Genomic DNA, 12,500 nt, shown 5'->3' with positions numbered 1-12,500 from the left:
AAATACAATGTTCTGAGTACGACAATTTGGCAACGCTGGAGAGGCGTCTCGATAGTCTCCTTAAGGTAGCAGCGACGGGCCAAATTTGTGACTTTACCGTGTAGCAGCGACGGGCCAAATTTGTGACTTTACCGTGTAGCAGCGACGGGCCAAATTTGTGACTTTACCGTGTAGCAGCGACGGGCCAAATTTGTGACTTTACCGTGTAGCAGCGACGGGCCAAATTTGTGGCTTTACCGTGTAGCAGCGACGGGCCAAATCTGTGACTTTACCGTGTAGCAGCGACGGGCCAAATTTGTGGCTTTACCGTGTAGCAGCGACGGGCCAAATTTGTGACTTTACCGTGTAGCAGCGACAGGCCAAATTTGTGGCTTTACCGTGTAGCAGCGACGGGCCAAATTTGTGGCTTTACCGTGTAGCAGCGACGGGCCAAATTTGTGGCTTTACCGTGTAGCAGCGACGGGCCAAATTTGTGCCATGATTTTAACCCCCCAAACTAGATGATACATAATCTGATCACAAATGCTTTGATATATATTATGAAATGGTTTGTGTGAGGGGTGATTTTTTCTCATTTTTCTCGCTAAGAGGGACCATTAAGAAACATGATCCCCGCTACTACCGGGTTAAATATTAAGTCATGTTGCTAGTTTGGCGTTTTAATTCATTTTTTGGGGAAATGGAAAATCTAATCTACAATGAAATTTTTCCACGTAAAGAACATTTGAACACACAGCTGAGAGGCAAAAAATTAGTCACAAATCAGCCACGGTATCATTGATGAAGTCTAAAATGACGTGTAAATTATCAGGCTCGTGTTGTGCTGTGCCTGAGGGCCATATTCTTAAACATTTCTGGGCCCAGGAACACCTAATTTACTAGTCATTCGTGGGAGTTTAGGGCATTTCCAGGGGTACTTTTATGACCCTGGTGGTAGTCTGAGCCTTCTTCTGTACCGTGAACCTAAAAGAACACTCATTAGAACTCGATTAACCTCCTCTTTGGCCTTTGGGAATAGTTGTTGTGAGGGTGAGAGCATCTGACAATACCAACCCGAGTACCAAGCAGGGCCGGGATGGTCTGTGGCGGCCGGTAGCTCCATGGCGCTTGACCTTCAGGCAGACGCGCACCAAACCTTTCTTGGTAATTAAGTGTCTAGAAATAACATAACGAGCTGACATTCCACGTAGCATGTTGCAAGGCGTAAACACTGCACACACACACACACACACACACACACACACACACACACACACACACACACACACACATACACACAAAAGTAGATCCCGTGAATATGCAACTTTAAGCTTAAAACGAGGAGGGTACTGGAGGGATGGAAGGGGAGGAAGGGGGGGAAGGGAAAGGAAGGAAAGGGGAGGGAATGGGTAAGTAAGGGAAGGGAGAGGAAGAGAAAGGGAGATAATGGGAAGGTGGAGTGCTGGAAGGGTTAAGGAAGGGAGGAGGGGAGAAGGGTAAGGGAAGAAAGGGGAGGGAATGGGTAAGTAAGGGAAGGGAGGGGAAGAGAAAGGGAGATAATGGGAAGGTGGAGTGCTGGAAGGGTTAAGGAAGGGAGGAGGGGAGAAGGGTAAGGGAAGAAAGGGGAGGGAATGGGTAAGGGGAAGAGGAGGGAAGAGGATGGGGAGATGGAGTGATGGGAGGGTGAAGGAAGAGGTCACACTCACACACACACACACACACACACACACATAAACAGGAGCACCGAGTAGCGGGCTTTTTTTTTATTGTTGTTTCCTTTTTTTGTGTGCCCTTGTGCTGTCTTCTTTGCTGTAAAAGAAAAAAAAACATGAAAACTTTCTGAATGTACATACACTAGACGAGCTTGTGCCATTTCTATCAACAGTCGCTTAATAATCCAGCAATTGTTTTCTGATACAACTCGTGGGTCATGTAACTACACCGTGATATATAGTTCGGTATTGTCAAACGCTTCCACCTCTCACATCAACTAATTCCAGAGGCCGAAGAGGAGCTTAAACAGGTTGTAAAGAGTATTTCTGCACGTTCACGGCACAGAAGAAGGGTCAAACTTCCACCAGGGTCATAAAACTACCCCTGGAAATGCGCCCCACAGCTCATACGAAAGCCTTGTGTGCTTGGTTGGGCGCCGAAATGTTTAGGAATATGGTCCAGAGTCTTTTTAATAGTCAACTACTGCTATTACTGGTTTTGTTTATACAGTAACAATACAAGTTAGAGACGGACTTGTAATGAGTACCTGGGGAAACATGGACAACGCAACTTGTACCCTTGAGCTGCCTCCTTTGTTGTAAAAAAAATAACTATAAGACCTAACACTAATGACTACTAATACTAATAACTACCAATACTAATAACAATAAACCTAATATCGAGAAGAATAGCCGAGTAAGTATGAGGCGAAGTGGTATGTTGAAAACGCACTTAACTTCTTTAGCACAAGAACGACAAACAGAACGCAAATAACAACACTAACTAATACTAATATTTACCAACACTAATAACAATGACAGTTAATAACGAAAAGAAAATCCCCGTAAACAACAGTGATTTTTTTTTCCTTGTTTTTTTCTTTTTTCTCTTGAACTCAATTTTCTTCCTTTCTTTATCTGTCTCTATCTTTTTCTTTCTTTCTTTATTCTTTCCCTTTCTCTCTACATTGCTTTCTTATTCCAACTATATTTTCTTTTCTTCTGTCTTTTATTTTTCATTCATTCATTCTTTTTTTTCTTTGCTTTCTTTCTTTATTCTTTCCCTTTCTCTCTACATTGCTTTCTTATTCCTACTATATTTTCTTTTCTTCTGTCTTTTATTTTTCATTCATTCATTCTTTTTTTTTCTTTCTTTTTCTCTTTCTTTTCCCCTTTCTCTCTACATTGCTTTCTTCTTTCCTCACATCTTTTCTTTCTTTCTTTTATTTTTCATTCATTCATTCTTTTTCTTCTTTTTTTACTTTCTTTTTCTCTTCCTTTCCCCTTTCTCTCTACATTGCTTTCTTCTTTCCTCATATCTTTTCTTTCTTTCTTTTATTTTTCATTCATTCATTCTTTTTCTTCTTTTTTTTGCTTTCTTTTTCTCTTTCTTTTCCCCTTTCTCTCACACTAATATTCTCCAACATTTCAAAGCTCACACACCCACATTTCTTAAGGCTTTCGTTGAGGTTGTGTTAGTATTTCCATGGGCAGCTTCATGACCCTAGTGGTAGTTTGACAAGGCTTCTGCACCATGAATGTGAAAAACACTCTTGGGAACCCGACTTGTCTTGGTTGTGGCCTTAAGAAATAGTTATTGTGAGAGCCGTAAGAGCCTGAGGTATTTTACGGGCGCAAGAAGAAACGTTTGCTGTGAGGGCGTGGGTAGCGGGGTGATGACAGCTGGTGATGATGGCCGTGGACTATGTCAGAGTAGAAGAGTCCAGCATTGTGTTCAGGGTAGTGTTGGGATGTGTGGCGGAGCAGCATAGTGTTAATAAGTGAAGTATAGCGGTGTAGTGTTGTGCCGTGCAATCTGATACTCTCTATACACCCCAACCGCTCCCTCCTTCCTCCTTCCCCGACCATACACATAGACACCGTTGCCAGGTCATCGTACTCAGAGCATATAGTATTTACCGGTTTCTGACGCCGAACTATTGCCAAGAAACATCAGGATCTAACTCCTTTTAACGATATCTATAAATGAGTTTCGTTACTGGAGCCCAGAAGACAGTTTTGGGGTAGGAAGTCGGGAAATATAAGCGGCTGAGTACGACAATCTGGCAACGTTGAATTTCATAGAGTGCATGTGAAGTTATTCTGATGCACACTCTCGCAACAGAAACTCGCCTCATATCGACTCATCCCTCATACTAACTTACTCTCATACTGTTTCACCCTCATACTAACATTTCCTCATACTAACTCATCCATCATACAAACTTGACTCATACTAACTCTACCTCACACTAACTCGCCTTATACTAATTTACCCGTATGCTAACTCCCCCTCATACTAACTCTTCTTACTAACTCGCCCTCAAACTAACTCACACTCACACAAACTTACCTCATACTAACTCCCTTAAAGAACCTCGTCACATACAAACTCACCCAAATGTTATCTCTCCTTCACACTAACTCGACTCATACTAACCTTCCCTTACACAAACTCGCCCAAGCAAATTCATGCTAGCGGAAAAATAAAGACTACGGAAGGAAGGGCACGATCCAACGTAGACTTCATCTCCGTGGTGTAGTGATTAGCCTGCCTAGCTACGAATCCGCGTGCCAAGGTTCCATCCTGGCTCATGGCAATAAACGCTCACCCGGCTATTCATCCTCCCTTTCAGGCTGGTCGATGGATGAGTACACAGTGAAACCTAGGGAAGCAACACTGGCAACCCGGAACTCATATTGGCTCTGTGTGCGGAGGGGAAGGGGGGGAACAGTGTTGCCAGATGGCGCAGAGGAAATTTCAGTAGATTTATATTATGTAGATAAAATGAGGTTAAAAGCATGATATCAGCATTTTTTTAACTATTTGGTGAAAATTTAATTATTCATGAGATTGACAAATTATTTCTGAGGTTCATCAAAATTTCAGTAAATCTCATGATATTTCGGCAGATCTGGCAACACTGGGGGGGAATAAGGTGTTGTCCAAATACACACAAATAATATGCCCCGGCGCGTGTGGCAATACTGTTCCCGCCTAGATGCAATTGGCCTCCAGCCTGTGCCTGTTCGATATTGTTGCTTTTTTACACCGAAACTTCTTTTTTTATTACAAATGAGGCTGAGTGTTTCGACAAGACAATCGTCAAACGCAATAGAATATCCGTTACATACTTACCAATAATGAAATCTTCGTTGGTAGCTATAAATATGAGTCGCCTAAGTTTTACAATATATCACGTACTCCTGAATATTAGCAGAAAATTAAGAAACCTGTTCAACCTATCTATGCATTAGTATATCACACATTTAAATTATGAGATAAGTTCGCACCTTCAAATCGTGCCGCAAAACTGAACAATAATAAACTCCAATTAAAAACAACAAAATCGACCAAACACCTCCAGCCAATCAGTAACTAGGGGGACAGTGTTGCCATACGTGCCTGGGACAGATTAACTGGCAGGAGGGAATAAGTTGAGTTGACACGGGGAAAGATTGACTATGAATTGATTTGTGTCCGTATTCTCAAACGCTTTCGGCTCTCACGACAGCTACTTCCAAGGGCCACAGAAGGTGATTAGTCAAGTTCTCATGAGTGTTTTTTTTCATGTTCATGGTACAGAAGCCTTGTCAAACTATCACTAGACTCAAAGTTAAACGATCACTAGGTTCATTAAATTACCCATGGATATGCTAACACAACATCTACCAAAGCCTTGTCAAACTATCACTAGACTCAAAGTTAAACGATCACTAGGTTCATTAAATTACCCATGGATATGCTAACACAACATCTACCAAAGCCTTGTCAAACTATCACTAGACTCAAAGTTAAACGATCACTAGGTTCATTAAATTACCCATGGATATGCTAACACAACCTCTAACAAAGCCTTGTCAAACTATCACTAGACTCAAAGTTAAACGATCACTAGGTTCATTAAATTACCCATGGATATGCTAACACAACCTCTACCAAAGCCTTGTCAAACTATCACTAGACTCAAAGTTAAACGATCACTAGGTGCATTAAATTACCCATGGATATGCTAACACAACCTCTAACAAAGCCTTGTCAAACTATCACTAGGTCCATAAAACTACCCATGGGACTACTAAAACAACCTCTTCTAAAGCCTTGTCATGCTATCACTAAGCTCAGAAAACTACCCGTGAAAATACTACCAAAGGCTCTACTAAAACCATATCAGAGGATCACTAGGTTCATTAAACTACCCATGAAAATGCTGACACAAACTCTACCAAAGTCTTGTCAAGCTACCACTAGGCTTATAAAACTACCCATAGGAATACTAACACAGCCTCTACTAAAGCCTTGTCAAGCTATCACTAAGCTCAGAAGCTAACCACAAAACTCATAAAAGTAACCATGGATATCCTAACACAAGCTCTACCAAACCCTTGTCAAACTATCACTAGGCTTATAAAACCACACACAGGAATCAACACTTCCTCTACCAAAGCCGGGTCAAACTACCACTAGGCTTACAAAACGACCCGAGGAAATACTAACACAGTCTATAGCAAAGCCTTGTCAAACTATCATCTAGGCCTCTAGGGTTCTAGGCTCATAAAACTACCCATGAGAATAATACCACAACCACTACCAAAGCCTTATCCAATGTGGGTGGGTGAGCCCTGAAACGCTTGAAATATGAAGGGGGTTGGTAAAAGGATAGACAGTATGAGGTGATATACAAGTGGGTTAGTAAGAGTTGAGTTAGTATGAAAAAACACACGATGTCATTAGTAAGGAGATGTATTCGGAGTTCTACATCTGATAAGAAAATAATGGAAGAGGTCGTGGTGGTGGTGGTGGTGGTGGTGGTAAAAATCGAAGTAGTAGTAGTAGTAGTAGTAGTAGTAGTAGTAGTAGTAGTAAAAGTAGTAGTGATCGTAAAAGTAGGTCAATTTGCACCCAATCAGAGAGAGAGAGAGAGAGAGAGAGAGAGAGAGAGAGAGAGAGAGAGAGAGAGAGAGAGAGAGATAGCACACCATGCACATGATTTCTAAGTCGTTCCTATTGATCCCGGTAATGGACACACACACACGCACACACACACACACACACACACACACACACACACACACACAGTTTAATTTCACTCAGATTCTGGTAACTAAGTTTATATGTATTTATTGTTGGTCTTTTTCTTCCAGTTATTATTATTATTATTATTATTATTATTATTATTATTATTATTATTATTATTATTATTATTATTATTATTATTATTATTATTGTCGTAGCTGTTGTTTTTATTACGTATTTAATTTCCTTCCTTCGTCATACAACAATTTCAAGTCTGATTCAACTTTAATATTGTTTATGTATTGTTGGTCGAAACTTATAACTGAGGGTAGAAGTTTTGACGTTACACAGACAATCATAACAGAAACAACAACAACAACAACAACAACAACAACAACAACAACAACAACAACAACAACCAATACTTCACCAGGAATGCTATCACTACAACTATCAACACCACCACCACCTCCATTACCAATATCACCACCCACTCCACCACCACTTCCACCACTACCACCACTACTACTACTACTATACTACTACTACTACTACTACTACCACCACTACTACTACCCCTCCTCCTCCTCTCCTCCTCTTCCTCCTAATACTACTACTACTACTACTACTACTACTACTACTACTACTACTACTATTGCAACCAAAAATATGAACATGAAATAGAGAAGGAAAGAAGAAAGAAAATAAACGAGGATAAAGATCAGAAAGAGACAGATGGACGAGGATACCGGTATTGATAGTGTGTGTGTGTGTGTGTGTGTGTGTGTGTGTGTGTGTGTGTGTGTGTGTGTGTGTGTGTGTGTATGTGTATTTCAGTGTGTGTTGAGCCGTGGTGGAAGTAGTTTGTGTGCTATCATCTGAATGGTTACTAATAGTAGTAGTAATAGTAGTAGTAGTAGAAGAAGAAGTAGAAGAAGAAGAAGAAGTAGTAGTAGTAGTAGTAGTAGTAGTAGTAGTAGTAGTAGTAGTAGTAGTAGTAGTAGTAGTAGTTGTTGTTGTTGTTGTTGTCGTTTAGGTGTCTTTTGGTGTTTAATAGTATTGATAATAGTCGAAGAAGAAGAAAAAGGAGAAAAAAGAAAAGAAGAAGAAGAAGAAGAAGAAGAAGAAGAAGAAGAAGAAGAGAAAGAAGAAAAAAAGAACAAAAAAAGAACAAAAATTAATAAAAAATAGGAGGAAAAACTTACAAACATAAAGGATATAAATAAGATAAAAAGTAATACGAGTAGCAATAAGAATGATAGAAGTTGTCAGTTGATCTTGCTTTGCTGTTGCTGTTATTGTTGTTGTTGTTGTTGTTGCGGTGTACCTGTTGTTGTTGCACTTGTTGTTTGAGTTGTTACTGTTGTTTGTATTACTATTGCACTACTATTTATGCCACTACTACTACTACTACTACTACTACTACTACTACTATTATTATTACTACCACCAACACCACCACCACAACCACTACTACTTCAACTACTACTATTACAACCACCAACAACAACACCACCACTACTACTTCTACTACTACTACTACTAAAACCACAACCACTACTACTACTACTACAACCACTACCCCGCGTGAAGGGATCTGACAAGAACAACGACACGTCCTTTCTTAACACTAACTGGCAACCACTTCGTTAATAATCTGCGCTAATGCCTTGCCCCACATTTACTGACGTGACGCGGCAGAAGACAAAGCTGGAGATGGGGTTGGTCGGGTAGCAGGAGACAAGTGGAGGGGAGGAGAATGGAGGTTATTTACATGGTCCTTGCAATCACCCACCTGAAATTAGCTTCTCTTTGGCCACGTATGTTACTTCTTTATACAGGAGCAGTGATTATAGTAGTTCTTCTTTTCTATTCTAATCATTCCTTTCATTCCTTTCTCTTCCTATTCTCTCTTCAATTTCTGTTCTTTCTTCTTTGTTCTTATGTATGTTTTACCCTCGAGCTGTTTCCTTTGCTGTAAAAATATATAACATAGTCTCTGCAGCATATAAGTCATGTTTTTTTTTCTTATTATGTTCTATTTCTTTCTATTTATATTCTTTCTCCTTTTTCTGTTATTCCTTCTTTTGTATTTTTATTGGTTATTCTTTTTTATTATTTCTTATTGCTTTTCCTTCTTCTGTTTCGGTTATTCTTTCTTTTTTATTCCTATTATTCCTTTCTTTTCCTATTTTCTCTTCTATTTCTGTTTTCTCCTTTTTTTATTTGTTATTTCTTATTCTTATTTTTTTTCTGTTCCTATTCTTTCTTCTGTTTCGGTTATTTCTTCTTTTCTGTTCTTATTATTCCTTTTATTCCTTTCTTTCCCTATTTTCTCTTCTATTTCTCTTCTTTCTCCTTTTTTATTTGTTATTTCTTATTTTTATTACTTTCTATTCCTATTCTTTCTTCTGTTTCGGTTCTTTCTTTTCTTAGTTTCTATTATTACTTATCTTTATTACTTTCTATTCCTATTCTTTCTTCTATTTCTGTTATTCCTTCTTCTCCCCGAAACTACATGGAATCGGATCGGATCGGAAGTATCACAGGCTCTCTTACACCAAAACCTAATTAACATCCCTCTTACCAAAGCCCTTCATCCATCTATTACCTTCGATCGAACCACTCACCCACTCATTCTACAGTAAAGGGAGCTACTCAAGGGTAAAAATCAATAAACAAAGATAAACAAAGCCATTTACAGATCTGCTCCCACAAAGAGTTCATGAGGAGTAGGCGAATGAGAGGATCAGATTCTGTGAGCGTTTTACTTTTTTACAGTAATGGAAGCAACTCACGAGCAAAACACAGTAAACAATGCCCACCTTATCGCTACTTCCATAAAAGGGTCAATTTTTACAGTAATGGAAGCAACTCACGAGCAAAACACAGTAAACAATGCCCACCTTATCGCTACTTCCATAAAAGGGTCAGCGGGAGTAACCGAAAGAGGGGCTCAGATTCGCTAAGTGGTATTTTTTACAGTAAAGGAAGGAGTTCAATGCAAAAAAAAAAAAAGACCGCTAAGTACTGCTACTGGAAAAGTATATGGAATTGATTTGCCAAGTGAGAGGTCAATTTCGGTTGGGAGTTGTCTCGACACTCCCCTCGTGAAACCGTTCAAATCGTAGGCAGGTGAACACACAGACGAAGGATGGCTCACGTTTACCAGGAGCAGTGAGTAACGGGCTTTTATTTTTCATTATTGTTTCCCTTTTTGTGTGTGTGTGTCCTTGAACTGTTTCTTCTACTGTAAAAAAAATAAGGGGTATATTCTCGAAACTGTAGCCTGCTAATTTCTAGATACTGATTGCTTATTTCTGGACAAAAGGTGATGCAGTTTATCATGGCGATAGTATTTTTCTCCGGAAATAACTAAATGATTGACTTTTCAATGCCTTTTGTGGACCCGCCGCCGCAACCGCAAAATAGTTCGCAGAGAGGTTCAACTTGGGGGACCCGTAGGAAATCGGGGACTTTGCCGCCAGAGGATGCTACGCTTTCGTGAATGTTACCCAAAAAAATAAAGGGGGGGGGGGGGAATGAGAGATGAAGGTACTGGTTAACTCTTGCATAATAGATTTGGACAGCATAGGGATGAGCAAGAGTATAAAGTCATGTCGAACGGGGTCGCGGGAGAGCGGAAGAGTATAGTCAGCATGAAAATATTGATACGAGATATTAAGAGAGGCAACACTGCGGCGGGATTTAATAGACATAAGACAGTCAGTAAGAGGAGGGGAGTTGATGAAACGAAGAGCCATTGGTCGACATTCTCAGAGCTTCCGCCTCTCATATCAACTATTTCCAAAGACCGAAAAGTAGATCAGCCACGCTCTTATGAGTTTTTATTTCAGATTCATGGCACAGAAGAAGGGTCAAACTACCGCCAGGGTCATAAAACTACCCATAAAATACTCAAAACTCCCACGAAAGGCTTGACAATTATGAGCTTGTGCGCCGCAATGTTTGAGAATGTGACCGTTTGATTCTACTCTGTCCAAAAGGGTTGTTTGTTGGTCTTACTCCCAAACCCAACACACACACACACACACACACACACACACACACACACACACGCGATACATACTCCATTACACTTGACGTTCATTCATTCACCGTCTCATTCATTGATTAATCGACTCATTCACTCATTTACTCCGTTACTCTTCCACACACTCTCATGTTACTCCTTTATTCACCCATCGGCTCATAGATTCACTTAGAAGGTAATAATTAAAAGAAAAAAAGAGACGAAAATCAGAGAATAAATTAATATACAAAGAGTATAATAAAAAAATGAAATGAAATAGAATGAAATTATGAAAGAATTTAAGAAAACAGAATGAGAATAAGAAAGAATAAAAGAAAATATGGTAAACAGAGTAAGATATAATTATAAAGAAAATAAATGAGAATGAAACGAAATAAAAGAGAATAAAATAATAACATAAAACAAAGACTAAAAGAGAGAAATATATTAAAAGATGAAGAAAGAAAAAACAGGCGAGACTAAAGAAGAATAAAAATGGATAACTTTGACATAACAGGAAAAAAGAGAAAAATACAGAAAAAAAAACAGAGAAGGAAAGAAGGAAACGAATGGTAATATACGAAGAAACGGTGGAGAAAACAGAGGAAAGAGAAAAAATAGTTCAAAAAAATGAGGGAGAGGATAAAGAAAAAGCGATAACCCGAGAAAAGAAAAATTACAAGAAAAATTATAAGAAAAACAGCGAATCAGAAAACAGCGAAAAAATGCGAAAATAGAAAAACGGAAAAAAAGTTAAAATATACGAAAAAGTGGAAAAGAAAAATTAAAAAAAGATAGAAAAGATGAGCAAAACAAGCAGAAAAAAAAGAGAAGAAAAAGAGAAAGAACAAAAAGAGAAAAAAAATAAGGTACGAAAAAAAGTTAACACATGAGAAAAAAGAGAGAGAGAGAGAGAGAGAGAGAGAGAGAGAGAGAGAGAGAGAGAGAGAGAGAGAGAGAGAGAGAGAGAGAGAGAGGTAAAGATTTCTAGAACAAGGTCGTTGTTCTTTTCTGTGTGTGTGTGTGTGTGTGTGTGTGTGTGTGTGTGTGTGTGTGTGTGTCCTTGGATATTTATGAATGTATCGTTTCATTCACACACACACACACACACACACACACACGTGATTTAGTGAGATTTGTATCGAAGTTTTCTCCTTCTCCTCCTCCTCTTCCTCCTCCTCCTCCTCCCTCTATTCTTCATTCGCCCTCATTCAGTCGGCAGTTTATCAAAGTGCAAATACGAGAAAGAGAAAGGGAGAGAATAATAAACGGACACGGAAATGAGACAGAGGATGTACAAGAAACAAAACTGCTGCCATTCCTTCCATTATAGTCTGTTTCATTTCATCTGCCCACCAAGAAAGCGGTGATTTTGATAGATGTGGCAACTGCGCATTTTTAGTTCGTGAATACGTGAAAATCAACTGTTGTAATAGACATTCAAGCTTATTTTTCAATAATATATTTGAATGTTTATGTGTACAAAAACAACTCAGTCGTTTGCATCGATAATTATAATCTAACATACAAACACAAGCACACGAAATGATAAGCTTGTATTAGATAACTTAGTCACATCATGCTCGAACGATCTATGTTTTTTCCAATTCATTGATAGCTCATTCCAGGTGTATTAAAAGACATCTGGCTCTGCAGGTGCAAATAAAGGGTGTCAGTATTTTACCGCATGTAAATAACGATCAATAATCGAAATAGTATGAAATAACAAATAACTATTGAATACGACGCTAGGCTTATC

General features: G+C 39.1%; 2 protein-coding genes and 1 long non-coding RNA gene across 8 annotated transcripts in view; 2 read left to right on the top strand and 1 right to left on the bottom strand.

Annotated features, from left to right (window-relative positions):
* LOC126985883 (beta-1,4-galactosyltransferase galt-1-like) overlaps window positions 1-12,500 on the top strand; it is a 50,647-nt gene that overhangs the window by 9,976 nt on the left and 28,171 nt on the right. The gene's annotated exons all lie outside the window — the stretch shown is intronic.
* LOC126985886 (uncharacterized) overlaps window positions 1-12,500 on the bottom strand; it is a 130,442-nt gene that overhangs the window by 93,346 nt on the left and 24,596 nt on the right. The gene's annotated exons all lie outside the window — the stretch shown is intronic.
* Window positions 4,626-6,502, top strand: LOC126985888 (uncharacterized). The gene is made up of 2 exons (XR_007739121.1): window positions 4,626-5,323; window positions 5,591-6,502. It is a non-coding gene; the product is annotated as an uncharacterized LOC126985888 (long non-coding RNA).

Source organism: Eriocheir sinensis, chromosome 60 (genome assembly GCF_024679095.1).
Source record: "Eriocheir sinensis breed Jianghai 21 chromosome 60, ASM2467909v1, whole genome shotgun sequence".
Lineage (NCBI taxonomy): Eukaryota > Metazoa > Arthropoda > Malacostraca > Decapoda > Varunidae > Eriocheir > Eriocheir sinensis.
Note: the sequence above shows the minus strand (reverse complement) of the source record. Positions and strands in the feature narration are given on the sequence as shown.